Here is a 20600-nt window from a genome sequence, read left to right as displayed (position 1 = left end):
GTCACCTCATGCCATGATGGAGTCACCTATGCCATGATGGAGTCATCTCATGCTGTGTTGGAGTCATCTCATGCCATGAGGGAGTCACCTTATGCCGTGTTGGAGTCATCTCATGCCAGATGGAGTCATCTCATGCCACGATAGAGCATATCATGCCATGATGGAGTCCCTCATGCCATGATGGAGTCACTTCATGCTGTGTTGGAGTCATCTCATGCCATGATGGAGTCATCTCATGCCATGACGGAGTCACCTCATGCCGTGTTGGCATCATCTCATGCCATGATGGAGTAATTTGTGACTCCATCCCTGAAACTGCCCTTCCTAGTCTCAGCACCATACTCTTTGAAGTTCCCAAGGGAAACCCACACATAGAAAACACAAAGACACGTCCCTCATGCCTTTTGCCTCAGATGACTGGAAGTAGAGAGCCATTTGAAAATAGGAGTACTCCATCTTTAACTTCTGCAACTGTCATGCCAGAATTTCCACCTCCAGGTACCCTGATCCAGAAAATGTTCTTTAACCTTACTTTTGCTGGATGCTTGTTGATACCCTTGTTTCTTGAGAGATCAGGGAGTGGGAGCCCTCAGAGTGCTAACGAGGAGACACTCATCTGTGGGTGAAGTCGTACCTGTAGATGAAGCACTGGGGAAATTAGCAACTCATTGTGATTTAGCGGAGAAAAAAATGAAAAGCTGAATCCATAGAGAAAGACACTCTTTGGGAGAATGGGAGATCCGAAATATATGGAACACTTGATTTTCTGTTCAAGTAAGTACTCTCAGGGGAGCGAAGTTTACAAGGTTTGCCAAACTTCTCCTTAAAGTTCTAGAGAGTAAATATTTTAGGCTTCATGGAACAAAAAGTAAAATCAAGGATATTACATAGCTACTCACATAGACACTTAACATAAAACGATTTAAAAATCTAAAAGCTCTTCTTGGCCTGCAGGCTACGCAAAAACTGGCAGCAAGCCAAATATTTCTGATACCTGAATGACAGGCTTTGGTGTGCTATTGGAAATTTATCTTAAAAGAAAAATGAAAGGAAGAAGAAGAACAACAGCAACATCAAAAAACTTAGCTATGGGTAAATTTAAGTTTATAATAATATAGTCTTGAAATCAATAAAGTACCTTGGATCTGACTTCCATTTTAACAGCTTAACTTAAGTACTTTTAAAGGCAGGGATATGAATTGGGATTTGTTGACCTCAAAGGTCTCAGAACAAAATTTAGTTTCCCCTGACTTTATGGTTTCAGAGTTGATATTTTTAAAGTGGACTGAGAAATATTGAGAATGTCAGCTTCCCAAGTTATACCTTTCCTTCAAATGCTCTTCTGTATGACAGTTTATGAGACTCTGTTCTCAGAAAACACTTGGAAGTGAAAAGAATTGCCTTGTTCTAGAAGAAATATTTCAGAAGTGAAGACACTATATTTTTAGTCAGTGGATAAAAGAGGAAATATAGCATTCATTCTTCTTAGAGTGGTATTGCTGATAGCTCATTTGGGAATATCACATATAATTATTCAAGCTCCCCTAAAATTAATAGATAAAAGACAACAGGAATGACTTGAAGATGGGCATGCTGGATATTTACCAATATCATTCTGAACATTTTTAAGCATATTTTCGGGCATTTTAACCTCTGTATGTCAATGATGTCTTTGGAGATAAGTTTTTATTGTGGACCCGTACCTTGTCATAGTAGAAGCAGAAACCCGTTAGAGATTAGTGCAGTCATTTCAGAGAGGGAAGATAAAGGATTAAATAAGGTTTGTAACACCCTAGAAAGTTGTCTCAGAATTGAGATATATTTTGAGAGTCTAATTTGCTAATGAACTGTATGTGGAAGGTGAGGGAAAGAGTGAAGACAAAGATGAATCCTGCATTTCTGGTCTATTAAGTTGGGCATATTATGGAACTTATTCCTGAGATGAGGGGAGTGTATGGGAGAGAATTTAAAAATTCTGTTTTGTGAATGACATGATTGAGACTCCTGAGATCTCCAAGTAGAAATATTAAGGAAACCTTTGGATGGTCAGGGTACATGTTAGAGATGGAAGTACAAACACAGGAATTATCAGCTTTTGGAGGATTTGAAGCCATCCTTCTGGATGCAATCACACAGAGAGAAGAGGAGAGTGTGGTTAGAGAAGGGAGGTCTCTACCCTGGAACCTCCACTGTGTAGAGTCTGGAAAGATTGAGAGGATTCACAAAGGAGGCAGAATCAGTGAAGTAGGAAGAGGATTCACAAAGGAGGCAGAATCAGTGAAGCAGGAAGGGTCCTAGATGATAACAGGAGAAAGCCTCTCAAGAGAGTGAAATTCTACAGTCAAGAAGAAATGAGCACTGACATTAAAAGTGGCCAGAGCACAGTTTGTAGCAACCCAAGGAGGCAATTGTGAGAGGTGAAGCCTGGTTGGAGGGGCTTAAAAAGAGAAAAGAAAGTATCTACAGATCCTTGCTCTTCAAGGTGTGGTCCTTGATGGAGAATTATTGGCATTACCTGAGAGCTTATTAAACTTCTTAGGTATTCAGAATCTCTCTCTCTCTCCCTCCCCCTTATTTATTTATTTATTTTAGAGATGGGCTCTCACTATGTTGCCCAGGCTGCAGTGCAGTGGCTATTCAAGGACACAATCATAATGCAGTACAACCCCAAGCTCCTGGGCTCAAGAGATCCTCCTGCCTCAGATTTCCAAGTAGCTGAGACTGCAAGAATACTGAAGACCTACTGAATCAAGCCCAAATTTCAGAAAAGTATCTAGATTATTTGTCTGCAAGTTCAAGAAGTGCTCATCAGTAACTCTGTTGAGGAGTTTGCTGCATAAATGAGTAGAGAGAAACAAGGCCATCCTCCATTACAGCAAAGGAAGATGTCACGTAGCAGATTTTTTTTTAAGGTAGGAATTAATACAATGGATATTCATCCTGATTGAGATCTCTTAAAGAAGGAAACACTTTTTATGGCTGCCTAGTATTCCATGGTATACCATGAATGGGTACCTGGGTTGATTCTATGTCTTAGCTACTGTAAATAGCACAGTGATGAACAAATGAGAACATGTGTTTTTTGGTATAAGTGGTTGGTCAGGGAGAATTAAAAATTGATGACTAAACACTGCATACAGTCAGAAATTAATATTCTAATTATTTATTTTAGTTTTAAAAACAGATACATTTCTATGTGAGTTTTTTTCTCTTTGCAGTAATTAAAAAATTTGTGTCCAGACATTCTCACTTAAATGTTTTATCATCTTCATTTTCAAAACGTCTTTAAAGACATGTAAAGAATCACTCCAGGGATTGCTATATATAGATATCTAGATTGCATTGTCCCAAACTAGCTAGTGGACTAGTAATTTGCCATTTAGAAAATTTATTCTGAATATGATCATATTTCCCTAGGTGTGGCTTATATTACTTTTTTGGCCCTGGGTGTGTGTGTGTGTGTGTGTGTGTATGTGTGTGTGTTAGTATAAAATTTCAAAATCTTAAAGCTACCACTTTGCTCCTAAACAACACGAGGCTATTATTGTTTTCTAAAAGAAGATGAGCAAGCTGTACTCCTAAGATTTTAGGCAGACGTATGAATAAAACAATGCCTTATATACTTGAAAAGTCAATTATGTAGCAACTTCCACTAAATTATATTGTGTATCCACTGTCTTACACACAGAACTCCATTCAAAATATACTGTACAATAAAAATATTATTTGGTGCATTACTTCATCAAACATTTACCAAAAAGTGTGACATTTGCAAAGGAACTTGTTATATCAAAGATACATCAGTTCCTTGTATTTTCTAAGGTGAGTATAAGCACCAGAACCAGAGGCCTTGGCAAATATGATAGGTTATCTTCTGTAATTACAATCAATCAGTAGTTAGTGGTGCTTATTGCAAAATAGGTACAATGTCTAATTTATTGGCAAGAGTGTAGGTGCTAATTTTGCTTGTAAATGAATAGAACAAGTGTTTGCAAATTAAATCAAGCAGCTGCTTCACAGTCGGTAATACTAATAGCTACCAACAGAACTCTAAGCCATTACTCTAAATTGTTTAATGAACTGCTTTTAATATGTAGTAAAGTAGAACCCTGATTCCTTAAAAATGTTGGACTGGAACTTAATTATTTAACTTTAATTGACCTCTCAATGGCTCCCCTGCCATTATTATAGTAGGGTAGAGCTAAGATTTAAAAAGTACATTTAATAGAGATTAAAATACCAATATATTTAAATGTGGACATGTTGGCTATATCTGTGATTTACACTCATATATATAGTCTATGTGTTTAGATTTTCAGCTATTGAGTTTAGGCTGTTATAAAGAACACTACTAGGCTACTTATTCTTTTCTATTTATTGTCACCTAAATAGCATCCTCAGTTGATGAAAATGATAGGAAACCATAAATGTAATCCCAACTTTCTGAGGCAGTTACTGAATAATACACATCTTAAAAACTGTATAGAATTATCTTAAAAGTTTTATGATTTGTAAAATATTGAAAAGTTTGATGTCAGTCTATGTTCTGGTCCTAGGAAGGTTTCATTCATTTGGAAGTGTATTAAAGGTCCATATAGTGAGCGTAAAATGATAATGACTTCCTGCCAAACTGTGTGTCATAATTAAAACTATTAACTACTCTTTCTTCATTACTTTAAAACATCATCAACTTGACAATGGAATTTTCACACAGGAATTTTAAAGTAAACTGAATACACAGATAAGTAGTAGATGACAACATCTATTATAACAAAACTTGTCTTTGGACATTTTTAGCTGGTATTTGGAAGCATCATCTTTTATGTGGTGTCCATAGTAAAAGTCTGTAAGTTTCTATGTGGCACCCATCATGAAACAATGCATTTCAAACAAATTTAATTTTGCTGTCACCATATTTAAGATTATACTTGGCAAATTAAGTATCTATAGTCATAAAACTGAATATAACCTAATATAAATTCAATCTACAACACATACAGAAGTGTTGACAGTTAATATTAGGTAAACATAAGAAGTAAACATTTCATGACATACAGTTCAATTTAGCTTACTAAATATTTGTCTGTTTAGAAATTACATAGACTATGAATTAAATAATGTAAATATATTTTAATTTTTAACCAAAAATAGTTGCTTAGAGAGTGTTACTGGAAAGTTATCAAGGAGAATCATAACAATCTCTTTTAGCAGCAAGTTAGGTGACTTTTATTATATTATTTTATTACAAGCTTTGAAAAATTGTCAAAGCTTAGAATTTTATAATTTTTTTCAGTAGCTACAAAGCACAATGACTAGAGGTGATACAATATTTATAATAGCACTAAAACATGGACATGAGGGAAAGATTAAAATAATTCTGATTATGGCATGTCCATACTAAAGCAATGTTTAAAGAGTATATCTACAAGGAATTTTTTTGAAATATGAAAACTGTTACACATTCTTCAATATTTATAATACAGATATTGCTTGAAAATATGTTGTGTATATGAAGATTGTGAATAGCTCATAGATAAAAAATGTGCATAGGTATATTATTTTTCTATTGCCATGTAATAAATTACCAACATTTTAGCAGCTTAAAACAGGAGACTATTACCTTGCAGTATCTGTAGGTCAGAAGTCAAGCAGTGCATGGTTGGGATGTCTGCTTAGGGTATTATAAAACTGATACCATTCTAGCTCCCTTTTCATAAGCCCTCCTTATTGTACTGGAGGACCACATTAGTCCCTAATCATTGGGGTCCCTCCCAATAATGACAGCAACAGGAGTGAGGGCTGTGGAGCAGAAAAACTAGTGGCCTGCCTGCTACTTCTAGGAGCTCTGTCCCAGGAAAGTGCAGAGCTCCTATTAGCCTGAGATCCCAGGCGAGAGGTGCCTGGGCTTCCAGGTTGGGACGCTCTGCACGGTGAGGAGTAGCAGGGACAAGGTCCTATGTGGAAAACTTTGGCTGCCTTTCTGTGAGACAGCTGTATTGTTCTGGGGGTCTGCACTAGTCCCTCATCATTACTCTCCCTCCCAAGCCAGAGGACAACAGGAGTGAGGGCTGTAGTGAAGCAAAAATGGTGCTCTGCTTGCTTACCTGTGGGAGCTACATCTCAGGGAAGTGCAAAGCTGCTCCTGGCCTGAGAGCTCAGGTGGGACTGGGGAGGCCATGCTAGGGTCCCAGACCAGTTGGGCTTATTCAGAGAGGTGCAGTCAGGGAGAAACCTGCTGTTCATCTGCTGCTCAGTCCCTATGGATTCCGCCCCCACTCTGGGGACGTGCAAGGGAACCTGGCCTCCCTCATTGCTGGATCTGCAGCCAGTTGTTCTGGGGGCTGTGGGTTGTCCCAGGGATCCAGGGGACTTTGCATGTGCCTGAGTGGCAGCTCTGCTGAGAATCCATGTAGTTCTCCACATCAGTCTGGAACCCCCAATGCAGGGGGATCATGGGGGATCTCTAGAGTTCAGGTTTGCAAAGGTCCATGGCAGAAGTGTGGGTCCCCAGGTCCTGTCACTATTCACCATTTCCCCACAGTGAGGGGTCTCCCCTGGTTCTACACTGCTTCTGAGTAGGTGGTTGTCCTATCTCTTCTTTGTTATCTGTGGGTTGCACTGAGGAATCAATATTCCTCAGTGAATCCCAGTGTGTCCACCCATATGATCCAGTTGAAGAGCTTGTGTTTAACTACCATGCCTTATTCTCTTTGTAAAAGTGATGCATGCTAGCTGCTTCTAGTCATTCCATATTTTATACTTGGGTGGGAAAGCCTGTAGTCTAGGATAACAGCCACATTGTAACCAAGTCTACATATACAACTTGCTGCATGACAGCCAGTAAGTCAAGAGACAGGTGTTGGAACAAGGAAAGCAACTTTATTCAGAAAGCCAGTAAACTGAGAACATGACAGTCTAGTCTCTTAAAGAACAGCTTAAGTTAGTATAAACTTTAAACTCCCTTTTATGTTAAGGAAAGGGGAAGAGGAGGAGATTAAAGTCAAGAGGTGATGATCAACTGCAGACGTGAGCACCAGTGAAGTCCTGAGGACGCTGTGAAACTTCTTTGCTCTTGGTCAGCTGACTTCAGATAACACAGGTCAGGTCACAATGTTTCTATAAATCAATTTTAAAAAAAGGCAGGTGTATCCAAATTATGTCTACAAAGTTGGTCTTGTTCACATGGCTAACCTTCGTTTTCCCCGACAGGTAAACCAGTGATGGCTGTCAACCAAAATTTTGCTTAACACATTATCCAGGTCAGTTTCATTTTCAAAAAACTGCTTTACATCTTTTCTCCTTTAGTTTCAAATGTTTCCAATCTTTACATTTTAGATAGAACAGTCTGAATTGTATAAGAAAAACAAAATCTCAAAGTAGCCTTAAATTAGTAGTACTATAAACAGTGAGTTTTATCTCAACATCAGTAGCTTAATATCAGCAGATTCAAAGCAGACAAAAAAGGAAAGAGAAATAGAAAGCTTTACTTAACTCTGTAGTTGCAGGTTGACCATTTGAGCTCTGAATTTTCCTTGCTGTAATTTGCCTATCAGTTTTAAAATGCGCACAAGGATGGCCCATAATATGCGACCAGATGGAGTCCTAGAAAACCTGGCAAGCTTTTGAACTTTCTCATGTTTTTACACATGTATGCCACAAGAGTTTCTTTCCTAAGTGGGTCAGTTACTCATTGCACTGACCTGATGTGTCTTGCTGTGCCCTTAGTGTGAGTGTTCCTGAGTCAGTCATTCTAAGCCTCCCTCTACTGATACATCATAATGATCCATTTCAAGATCATTCTTCAGAGGGAAATTTGATGACAGCCATCTGGAATTGACTATTTTTTAAATAATTAACTTGATAAATAACAAGATATCAAAAAATAAAAAAGATTAATTTAGATGGATGCAGAGGAAAATTGAAGAAGAAAGGGAAGACAAACAATAACAAAGTGGGTGAGTTATAATAGTTTCTACATCCTACACTAAAGTGACAGAAAATAAAATATTCCTAGATGTGGAAAACTAAACTTTTTGTATTTACTCTAAACTTGATGAAAACTCTGATCTTTTATTGTCAGAAAACAAGCAAAAATATTTTCTCCCCCCAAAATGTAAAATCTATATATATATATGCACGTGTATCTAAATATATACATATATAACATGTACATATATATTACAATACAGCACACATATGTATATACAATTTTATGTTCAACAGAATTCTGATTTATAATAGAGTTAATTTAATTTTTAACATTTGCCAAGGTATACATATAGCTCTCTTTTTATAGTATGAGCAGATACATCAGCCATCTTATAAAAAGTTGATTTTTATCTCAGAGAAAATTGCATCTCAGAGAATGTTTTGCAGTGCTGACTGTTAACGCATTCTTGAATGTTACCTATAAAATTTAACAAGGTAGTTGTTCAGGCCTATATGCTTGAATTCCCATTCTAGAAACTTAGTGAACTTAAGCAACTGTTTTCCCCATGCATGACCAAGTCACGCACCCCACTCAAGCTTATCTTTAGTTTGTGAAGATATACATCTTGTGAGAATTTAAAAACATAAATGGAGAGTATGCAATAAAGATTTTCGATTGTTATTTTCTTTTTCAAAAACATTTTGTTATGCAAATTTCAAATGTATTAATATAAATGTAGTAGTATACCCTATACTTACGTACCCATAACTCAGCTTCAATAATGATCTACATTGCACCATTTTTATCTCCACCAGCTACTGAACACCACTTGATCGTGATGATGATGATGATTACAATAAAGATTAGAATTCCTTTTTGCAGTATAACTAAAAGCAGTATTATGATATAGAGTGGAATTTATTGAAATGGCCAAGAATATTACGTTTAGTATTAATTAAGTGTAACTTTAGAGAGACTGTTGGCTACATTTCAAAAAATACAAAATATTAAGGCCATTCAAAAAGATTTAAATTCTAGAGAAAGGTATGCGTAATAAGACATTAAATGCAGATGCAGCTAAGAAGCATTTTCTAGTACATGATATATATTTGGAAAAATTTTCTGCTGAAGGCTACTTTATAAAGAAATAATTTCAGGTATAGTTTGTATATTGAAAAATCATTTAAGTGTAAAAATGATTTAAATTAACATATCTTACATGATCATCAATAAAATAAAACATTGACCAATAAATGAATATTTCAAAAATGAGTTATCTATTATTCCTAGCACATTTTTCTATTAAAAATAGTCAAAATTGTCTACATATATCATGTACATTTTTGGAGTAGTAATTTCCACATGCTCTTCAGGAAAAAAGGTGAATTCTCTTCCTAATTTTTGAAAGAATACTTCATAGAGTGTATTATTTTTTCAGAAATGGTTTCAATTATCCAAAGATCTAAACATTTAAAAGACTTTACTGTGAGTCTACATAAATGTATGCATCTCTATATCTTGGGATGAAGCCAAAAGTAGCCTCATGGAAATTCCATTTGGACAAGTTAAGTGATGTGGCTGTCCATCTCATCTCCATCAAAGTCTTCTTGATACCTCATGTCACCATTTCTCCAATCTTGGCTTTATACTTATACTTGTTTCTGGCCCTACTCACATTATCAGGGATACTAGTGTTAAAAGAAATGTTCAGATATTTGTTAAAATGGTAAGAAAGACTCTATTCAGAACTATTGCCATAGGTGTGGAGACCATTACAATAGGAAGAGAGATCAGGCTCAGCTCTGAACGCAATAAAGGCAGCTAGGGATTTATAGCCAGTTAATGGAATAAAGGTGTCAATGTAGGAAGAATTGGATTAAGGTAATGGGGATTTTTGCTGAACTATCTTAATAGAATTTTTCTTGAAGGTAGAGCAAAGGATTATACATCAAAGGGGGGGAAGAATTTACTCAGTTATAATCAAACATCGAGGGTGGGGGATTCTCTAAATTGACATAGTAGGATTCTTGATAAAACTGGAATGGGCAGGACACAGAGAGGATGGGGGCTAAGGTCTACACCTAGTCAAGAAGAGGGCTCAGAGGAGCTGCCTAAGTTTTGTTCAAGGAGAGACTGTGTCAGCATGTCGTGTTTGAGCTTTATATCTCACCCAATTTAGGATACTCTGACTGCATGAAGGGCAGAGGGGAGGCTACAGAGTCCAGTGAATTTGCCAGTTGACATTTCTCTGCTGTTCCTAAGACCATGGCCTGACCCCCGTCTAAGCTGGCTAAGCTTCTGATCTAGTGTTTGGGGGCTGTTTATGCATGTAGCCTTATAAAATGCTGATTTTTCTAAAGAGAAACCCAAAAGACAAAGCATTGACTCTATCATCATTCCTTGAGGGTTATCAGTACACTCTCCTGGTTAAGATAGTACTTCTTCTCAGCCTGGCCAAGATGGTGAAACCTGGCTCCACTAAAAATGGAAAAATTAGCCGAGTATGGTGGTGGGAGCCGGTAATCCCAGCTACTCAGGAGGCTGAGGCAGGAGAATCACTTGAACCCAGGAGGTGGAGGTTGCAGTGAGCCTACCACACCACTACACTGCAGCCTGGATGACAAAGACAGATTCCATCTATAAAAAAAAAATGTTAGTACCTGGTCTCAGACTCTAAAGTTGGTTTATAGTCTATGCTTGAGACTATCCCATCAACAACATGTCAAAAGCAGACCCCAATTTAGGGTGGGCATGGACACTACACCATAGGATAGCCTGCTGTTGCAGAGTCATAAGAATTCTTACATCTTGCTTTTCAAAAGTCTGAACATTTTGGGGTGTTCACTGTTAACTAGAATACATTTTTTCTTTCCCTGCCACTATGGGCTAACCTACTGTGTGAAACGTTATTTTTTTCCTGATTTTTCTCATTAGATTGAGGAAACAGCCATTCTCTTTACACCTTCTCTTACTTTTATATTATATTTTTACATATTCAATGGTTAGGAGAATTCCACACAGGGAGCAAGGACACTCATTTTAAGTGTAAATTAGAACATATCAATTCTGAATCTGATGGAGGCAAAACTATATGAATTGAAAATTATTTAGGTCAGTGATATAGCATCAACATCTACTACTACATTTCAAATGTCAGAACTTTCTAAGTAGTCTTCTGTTAATCGATAGCAGTTCTGATTACTGTGTCACTTAAAATACTTCCAGACACAAGTAACAGTAAAATCAAATAAAAATGATCTAAGATCTTTAAGAATGTATTTTATCACATAAACAGAAGTCTAGATTTATGGCAGTCTGCCAGATAGGCTCTAGAATAGCCCACATGCCACTTTGTGTTTATGCCCTTGTAAGGTCTCCTACCCATAGGCAGAAATTGTGACCTCTTCTAATCAACAGAACAAAGGTAACAGATGTATGTGATGTTGTATACATGATTATACAGCATAAAACTATAAGCCAAGTCCTGGATTATTTCCTTGATGCTTTTGAGACAGCAAGTAGTTATGTTAGCAAAGCCTATCTAACAAGGAACTTAAGGTGTCAACCAGCTGATAGCCAATAAATACTGAAGCCCTCAGTTTGACATCCCAAAGGAACTTCATTCTTCCAACAAACATGTGAACTTTAGATTCTTCCCCAGTTGAATTTCAGATGAGAACATGGTTCTGACAACACCCTGATTGCAGTCATATGAAATGCTGAAACATTGGACCCAGCCATTCCATGGCCAGACACTGGACTTACACAAACTGTAATAAATGCGTTATTTATGGAACTTAGTTCATGGAAATATTGTTATGCAGCAAAAGAGAACTGGTACAGGCAGTTTGAAAGTTGGCTAATTATGTGGTTCGGAAACATGGCTCTGGTTTTGTATTAATTTTTATATATATATATCAATTGAATTTACTACAAGTTACTAAGCTCCAAGGCACATTACAGTGTTCTGTTAACTACAGAAATGTATAAAGGACAAACAGAGAAGATTCTCCATGTCTAGCATTTTGCTCTACTGTTCAAAAGCATCCGTGCATCAATAAAGTAAAAACAAAACAACACGTGTAGATCCAACAGATTCAGGTCAGTAGAAACCAAAACATTTTCCCCTTACAAACTTGCAACAAAAAACGCCCCATCCCCCCCACACCCCCCCTTACCATTTTGCAAACAAAACAGAAAAACGAAATAAAAACAGAACAAAATAAAGTGAAGACTTCAACACTTGGGGCAGTTTAGAAGGAAGCTTTCACCATTTTATAGCGTCTTTTTTTTTTTTTTTTTTTAGGCAGCAACACTGGCCTTGGCAAAAAAAAAAAAAAAAAAAAAAAAGTCTTTTTCTTTTGTGTCTGTTTCTCCTTTCAGAGAGTGCACAACATTTATAAAAATACACACCATCAGCAGTCGTTGCTAAGGGCTGTTAATTCTGTACCTAGGCAAACATTCTGCCACCAAATAAATGCTAACGAATATGATGCCAACGACCCAACCAATATGATACTGCTTAACACAAACCAGCTTATCCTTCAAATGAAGTTACATACCTTTGTTTCAAAATATGGAAACATACGACGAAAATAATGTCTATACATAAGACTAACTTTTCGCAGTTTTGTTATATTCACAATTCTACATCTTGGGGGTGAGGGAAGGGAGGGTTGAGGTGGGTGGGGGTGGGGCCCTCAGGATTGGGTAGGAGGTGGTCTGGGGCAAAGGATATGGCTGCCCAGTGGTTCAAGGGTCTCTCTCCTTTTTCACTTTAACATCCCCAGCTAAGATAGTCGTGATTTCGCCTTGCATGAAGGCCCAAGGTACATTCGACCCGACTAGGGGGCATTTCTCTCCGCTGGGGCAATACACCTCGCCAGTGGCCCCCTGGGCCTTGATACTCTCTCTAGAGCAAGGGAAGCAAAATTTGTGGCTGGGGATGGACGGGCACTGAACGAAATGCGTGTCCTCCAAACGGTCGTGGCAAATGGTGCAGCAGAGGGGTCCGCTGTTGGCCATGGGGGAATCCGGAATGTTTTGGGGGTGCACTTGGTCCATGCCCGGATGGGCGCTAGGCGGTGGGAGCGTCACCTGTAAATTCACGTCCCCTTTATGTGATGCCAAGCGGCGCTGCCCCGGCACGGAGGTCAGCAAGACTGGGTTGCTGCTGTTGCGCCGCGCGGACGCAGTGGTAGAGTGCATGGAACTATCATCTTTGGGCGAGTGCGCAGTGCCCAGAGTATCTGCCATCGACATGAGGGCGGCCATGGGGGACAGACCGTTCTGGGAGGGTGACTCAGGTGGGGTGGTCCGGTTGGAATGGGGTCCCAGAGGTGGGGTCGGCGGAGGCGGACCCCCTGCCGCGTGCCCCCCCGCCGAGAAGCCCCCGGTGGACATGGTGAGCTTCAGCGCCTCGCTCTGGTTTGCCATCTGCTGCTGCCTCTGCTGTTCCTCGCGCAGCTTCAGCGCGCCCTCGGCTGGGTCCGGAGGCTCGGGGAAGGCCTTCCTCTTGTGCAGACTGGCGGCTGCGCCCCAGTCCGAGGGCACCGTGGACGGCAGGGCCCCGGTCCCCGGGGGTGCGCTGGGGGCGCGGCTCAGACTCACCAGTGCCGTGGGCAGCATGGGGCAGCTGGCGTCCAGGTAGGGCTGGGGCAGCATGTCGGCACCAGGCACGCCCTCCTTGAAGAAGGGCACGGCCTCAGGCAGCAGGTCCCCAAGCAGGCGCCAGTCCCCGGAGCCGTGCTTCTTTTCATACTCCAGGTACTTGAAACGCAAGGAGAGGCCCCGGCCGAAGTCCTTCGTGCAGTCCTGGTACATCTGCTTGGCCACACCAGACGCACTGGAGTACACGTTGCCGGAGCCCGTGGGGTACTCAATGAACAGCTTCAATTCGTAGTCCATGCCGGGCTTGGAGACGGCGTCGAAGGCGAAAACGCGGCCCAGCAGTGAGTGGTCCTTCTTGAAGCGAACATCGTAGGGCGTGCAGCCCGCCAGCGTGAGCAGCGTGTCTCGGACCATATTGGGCTTGTTGGCCCACTCCTCAGCGCGGTTGCGCAGGCTCTCGCTCAGCTCGGCCAGGGCCTCAGCGTTGCGCTGCTTCTCCTTCAACTCACGCGGAGGTCCATGCTCGATACCGAGCCCGGCCTCTTGCCACCAGTACCCACGCCCACCTCCGTCACCGACGAAGAGGTCGAAGAAGATAAGGGTGACGTGGCCGATACACCCGGGGTACCCCCGAGACAAGCGGGGTCCCCAGGAGCCCCTGGGGGAGAAGGCGTCGGGGGCCCACGGCTGCCCAGCGCTTGAGGCGGGGGTCGGGGGAGGACCGCAGTGCTGGCCGGGCCGTAAAGCAGTGTCTGCGGCAGCAGGTTGGGGGGCACGGTGAGCTGGGGACCTCCGCCACCTCCCGGGTTGGGCAGCCCCCTCACCAAGCCCACCGTGCATCCCACGCCGAGACGCCACTGACACCGCCGCTGAAGAAGAGTTGGGCCTCTGGCGGTTCCGCTCTGGGGGTCCCTCCTCTGTTGCTGGTTGGGCAGCCGCGCGGCGTGGTTGCTGCTTCCTAGGCTCACGGCGGGGGCGGGTACTGGAAGCAGATGCGCTGTTCCACGGCGGCGGCGGCGGCCACGCTCAGGCCTAGCGCTCCAGGCCAGACGGGGCCGCCAGCACCGCAGGTTTGCTGGGACCATCTACGTGGTTGAACTGCTGTTGTTGCTGCTGCTGCTGCGCGGCGGGCGCCGCCGCTGCCGCTGCTGCCGCGGCCACTTCCTTAGCCGACAGGGCCACCGTCTTGATCCCGACGGGCGGTGGCGGCCCGGGGAAGCGGCCGTCCTGGAAGCAGCCGTGAGCCCGCTTTCGATCACGAACTCGATGCGATCGGCGCCCTTGTAGTTGACGCAACCGCGGCATACGGGTTCGGAGAAGTCCCAGATCATGGCCCAGGGCATGCGGGACAGGTTGCACAGGTAACAAGATTTTCTCCGGGACGAGGACACCTGCGCCACCGACATGATGCCGGCCCTGGGGAAGGTAGGCCCCCGCCCAGGCTGTCTCCGCGGCGCCTTCTCCTGCGGGAGGACTGGCGGGCTGGGGAGGGAGTCCGACTGAGGGGGAGGGAGGAGGGGGGCGAGAAAGTTCTGCCCAGGGGCTGGAGGGCGCGCGAGTCTCCACCGCCCGCGCAGCGCCTCACGGTGGGGGCTCCACCGCCCGGGCGGAGGACGGGTTCAGCCCGCTCTTCGCCCCCACCTACTACTGCTGTTGTCTGGTCGCGAGGGGAGCTCAGGAGCCTTCTTCCTGGTGCTGCGGACTTGGGCTGGAAGCTCCAGGCCTGAGGGGAGGGGGCGAGGGGGCGAGGGTGCCCGGTGCTGGCCGCCGTTGCCTCTTGGCTCCCTCCCCAGAGTGGCGGGTGCGTGGAAGCTCGAAAGGGAACGTCTCTTCCTTTCCCCAGGGGCCCCCTTATGAGCTGCGTCCTTTCCCCGACGGGGCCCCTGGGGCGAGGGCTAGAGGGTTCAGTGTCACCCGGTGTCCAGGTCCAATCTTGCTGAAGCCGCTGCTTCCCCGGAGGGCCGGGGGAGGGGGGTGGTAGCCGAGAAAGGACGTTCTCCCCTCCGCGGCGTCGGCCGTTCCACTGGCAGCGGCTGGGTTTGCACCCCAGAGGGAGCCGCCGCGGCCACTGCTTCCAGGACGCACAAGAGGAGAGGAGGGCACGCACGCAGGCGCCCGCCGCTCCCAGGCCTGGCCGGCGGCCGGGCCGCCGCGGCTGGCGGCGCTCACGTTGGCTGCAGGGCGCTCGCGCGGCGCCTCGGCCCGGGTCGCATCCCTTCCCGCTCGTGCTCGCGCTCGCCCGGAATGTGGGGTTGTGATTGTTACTCTACGTTCCGGAAGCGCGTCTCGGCGCTCCTGCTCCGGCTGCGGCTCGCGCTGTCCCTGGCTTGGCCACTCGGGATGCCCTGTATTGATGTTATTGCTGCAAAACCAATCATCCAAAACATAGTGGCTTAAAACGACAATCATTTTATCATGTTCCATAATCTGTGAGCCAGGAATTCTGGCAAGGCACAGCTAGGTAGGTAATGCTTCTGTTCTTCATGATTTGGTGGTATTTAATTCATGCCTGATTTGGCTTAAAAGGTCCAAAAAGGTCTCACTCAAATGCCTGATAGTTTGGCAAGGTTAGCTAGACATCTAGGTGACAGGGATCAGCTGAGAAACTTTTTCTATCAATATAGTTGCAGTCTCTTCATGTGGCCTCCCTAGCAGGTAGGTTTGGATGACTACTTGAATTACTCATGAGGCAGCTAATGGTTCTAAGGGCTAGATATCTGAGAGATAGAAGTTGAATCTGTCCATTTCTGAAAAGTCCAAGGTGTTGGTCAAAGCAATTACAGGGTCTTATCAAAGGAGATGTGGTCATAGACCCTATCTCTCAATGGCAGGATTGTTAAAGACATTTTGGTCATCTGAATCCACTACAGTCAGTATCTTAGTTATTCTCGAAAGGTCAAGAGCTGTCTTTTTAGTACCAAGTAGTTCTTACTACACAGTTATGTCCAGAGGTAAGAAGAAACTCATGTTTTCTATTTTTTTTTTCAGAGATTGAGGAATGTTTTCTCAGAAGCCTTCTCTATTAAGTTGCATGGTATTCTCAGATTTACAGTAATCATATAATATACAGTAATAATAATCATACTACTCAACAAGGTAGTATTTACATATCATATGTGAATATTATTTAGTTCTTATAAAAACAGATTAAGTACTAGTATTTTTCCATTGTTATCGTTTTTCCCTTTTCAAGTGCACTAATTCTCAGAAGTCCATAATAACCACTGAATTAATCAACTTTTGTCAATTTTACAGATGTCAATGTCTGAAGTGATGGGAACATATATGTATATATGGGAATATATATGTATATATATGTGTGTGTATATATATACATATATATTCCCAAGTGATAGGAATATATATGTATATATGTATACACACACACTATTGGCTCTCATATGATTCACATCTTTGAGTAGCATATAAAGAATTGTCATGTAAGCAAATAAGTAAATTATTGAATGTGAGACACCATGGAAAAAACAGGGAGCAGAAGTACACATTAAGGAACACCTCAAATATGTTGTGTATGCTTGCCAGAGTCAAAAACAAAACATTTACAAATGAATGAATTTTCTTTTTTTTAAAATATAATTTCAAGTTTTATTACAGATTAAAGCATACAAGTGCAGGTTTGTAACCGGGTATATTGTGTGATGCTGACATTTGAGTACAAATAATTTCATTATCCTGTTAATGAGCCTAGAATCTAATAACCTAATAGGTGGTTTTTCAGCCCATTTCCCTCTTCCCCCTCTCCCTTCTAGTAATCCTCAGAGCCTATTGTTCCCATCTTTATGTTGATGTGTATTCAGTGTTTAGCTCCCATGTATAAGTGAAAACATGCATTTTTTTGGTTTTATGTTCTGTGTTAATTCTCTTAGGATAATGGACTCCAACTGCATACATGTTGTGGCAAAGAACATGATTTCGTTCTTTTTACAGTTGTGTAGTTTTCTCTGGTTCACATGTATCACATTTTTTTCTATCCCGTACACTGTGGAAGGGCACCTACGTTGATTCCATATTTTTGCTATTGTGAACAGTGGTGCAATGAACATATGAGTGCATGTGTCATTTTGATAGAATGTTATTTTCCTGTTGGTATATATCCGGTAGTGGGATTGCTGGGTTAAATGGAAGTTCTGCTTCAGTTTCTTTGGGAAATCTCCAAATTGTTTTCCACGGTGACTGAATTAGTTTGGACTCCCCTGATCAGTGTATGAGTGCCCTTTATTCCCCGCAGGCTCCCGAGCACATGCTATTTTTTGACTTTTAAATAATTGCCATTCTCACTGGTGTGAGATGGTATCTCATTCTGGTTTTGATGTTCATTTCTCTGATAATTAGTGATGTCGAGTATTTTTATATATTTCTTGGCCGCCTTTATGTTTTCCTTTGAGAACTATTTGTTCATGTCCTTTTTCCATTTTTAACTGGATTATTTGTTTTTATTTGTTGATTTTTTAAAGTTCTTTATAGATTCTGGATATGAGACCTTTGTCAGGTGCATAATATGTGAATATATTCTCCCATTCTGTAGACTTATGTGATCACTCTGCTGGTAATTTCTTTTTCTGTGTGGAATCTCTGTATAGTTTAATGAGGTTCTATTTGTCAATTTTAGTTTTTGTTGCAATTACTTTTCAGGATTTAGCCATACATTCTTTGCCAAAGCTAGAATGTTGAGAAGGGTATTTCCTAGGTTTTCTTTTAGAATTTATATAGCCTGACATCTTATATTTAAATCTTTAATCCATCTTGAGTTAATTTTTATGTATAAGCAGGGGTAGGGCTCCAGTTTTATTCTCCTGCATATGGCTATCCAGTTGTCCCAGAACCATTTGTTGAATAGGATGTTCTTTCCCCATTGCTTGTTTTTGTCATTTTTTTAAGGTTAGATGGTTGTAGTCATGCAAGTTTATTTCTGGGTTCTCTGTTCTATTCCATTGGTCCATACATCTGCATTTGTATAAATACCATGCTGTCTTGGTTACTGTAGTCTTGCAGTATAGTCTGAAGCTGGTTAACATGATGCCCCTAACTTTATATTCTTTGTATAGGACTGCTTTGGCTATTGTGGATCCCTTTTTGGTGCCATCTAAATTTTGGAATTGATATTTTTCTAATTCTGTGAAGAACAATGTTGTTGTTTTGACAGGAATGGCATTGAATCTGTAAATATCTTTGAGCAGTATGGCCATGTTGACAATATTGATTCTTACAATCCATGAGCATGGAATAATTTTTAATTTATTTGTGCTGTCTCTGATTTCTTTCAGCAGTATTTTTAGTTTTCTTGTAGAGCCCTTTCGCCTCTGTGGTTAGATGAATTCCTAAGTATTTCATATTTTTTGTGGCTACTGTGAATAGAGTCGTGTTCTTGATTTGGTTTTCAGCTAGAACACTGTTGGTGTGTAGAAATGCTACTTATTTTTGTACATTGATTTTTGTATCCTGAACTTTACTGAAAACACTTATTAGGTTTAGGAACCTTATGGCAAAGTCTTCAGGGTTTTCTGAGTATAAAACTATACAACCAGCAAAGAGAGATCATTTTACTTCTTCGGTTCCTGTTTGGATGATTTTTCTTTCTTTCTCTTGCTTGATTACTCTGACTAGAACTTGCAGTAACATATTGAATAGGAGTAGTGAGAGTAGGCATTCTTGTCTTACTCTGATTCTCAAGGCGAATGATTCCAGCTTTTGCCCATTCAATATGATGTTGGCTGTGGGTTTGTTATAGATGCCTCTTACTGTTTTGAGGCATGCTCCTCCAATGCCTAGTCTCCCAAGGGTTTTTGTCATGAAAGGATGTTAGATTTTAATGAAGGCCTTTTCAGCATCTATTGAGATGACCATATGGTTTTGTTTTTTCATTCTGTTTGTGTGGTAAATCACATTTATTGATTTGTGTATGTTGAACCAGGCCTACGTGATTGTGGTGAATTAATTTTTTGGTGTGCTGCTGGATTCAGTTTGCCAGTGTTTTGTTGAGGATTTTTGCATCTGTGTTTATCAAGAATATTGGCCTGAAGTTTTCCTTTTATGTTGTGTCTCTCGACTAGATTTTCATATCAGGATGATAATGGCTTAATAGAATGAATTAGGGAGTAGCCCCTCTTCCTTGAATTTTTGGAATAGTTTCACTAAGATTGGTATCAGTTCTTCTTTGTACATCTGGTAGAATTTGGCTATACATTCATCTAGTCCAATGATCTTTTTTTTCTTGGTAAGTTTGTTATTATCAATTTAATTTTGAAACTTGTTATTGGTCCATTTAGGTTTTCACTTTCTTTCTGGTTTAATCTTGGGAAGTTGTGTGTTTTCAGGGAGTTATGTGTTATTCACTTTATCTCTATTTTCTAATATGTGTGCATAGAGATGTTCCTAAGTCTCGGTGGATCTTTTGTATATCTGTGATATCTTTACAATTTCTTATTGGGCTTATTTGAATCTTCTCTTTTTCTAATGTATTAATCTGCTAGTGGTCTATAAATTTTGTTTATTCTTTTGAAAAATCAACTCAGTTTTATTGATTCTCTGTATGGACTTCTGGTCTCAATTTTAATTCTTCTCTAATGTTAGTCATTTTTTTTCTTCTGCTAGCTTGGAACTTGAGTTCTTTTTTCTAGTTCCTCTAGGTGCAATGTTAGATTATGAATTTGAAATCTAACTTTTAATGAAGGTATTTAATTTCTCCTTCATGTATGAAGCTTAGTTTGGCAGCATATATGATTCTTGGTTGGAATATATTTCCTTTAAGAGTGCTGAAAACTGCCCCGCAACAATTTCTATCTTGTACGGTTTCTCCTGAAAGGCCTGCTGCTAACCTGATGGGATTCCCTTTGTAGGTAACCTGACCCTTCTAGCTGCCTTTAAGATTTTTTTTTTTTTTTTTCATTGGCTTTGGTGAGTCTGATAACTCTGTGCCTTGGGGATGGTCATCTTTTATAGTATCTATCAGGGGCTCTCTATATTTCTTTGATTTGTATGTCTTCATTTCTTGCAAGTTTGAAGATATTTTCATGGATTATATCTTCAAATATGTTTTCCA

At 41.2% G+C, this 20600-nt stretch overlaps 1 pseudogene; it reads right to left on the bottom strand.

Annotated features, from left to right (window-relative positions):
- Positions 1-12682: 12682 nt before the first annotated feature.
- Positions 12683-14946, bottom strand: LOC135272960 (probable E3 ubiquitin-protein ligase IRF2BPL; annotated as a pseudogene).
- Between the last annotated feature and the right edge of the window lie 5654 nt (positions 14947-20600).

Source organism: Aotus nancymaae, unplaced genomic scaffold (genome assembly GCF_030222135.1).
Source record: "Aotus nancymaae isolate 86718 unplaced genomic scaffold, 86718_ANA_hifiasm-v0.15.2.pri h1tg000156l, whole genome shotgun sequence".
NCBI classification, from domain to species: domain Eukaryota; kingdom Metazoa; phylum Chordata; class Mammalia; order Primates; family Aotidae; genus Aotus; species Aotus nancymaae.
Note: the sequence above shows the minus strand (reverse complement) of the source record. Positions and strands in the feature narration are given on the sequence as shown.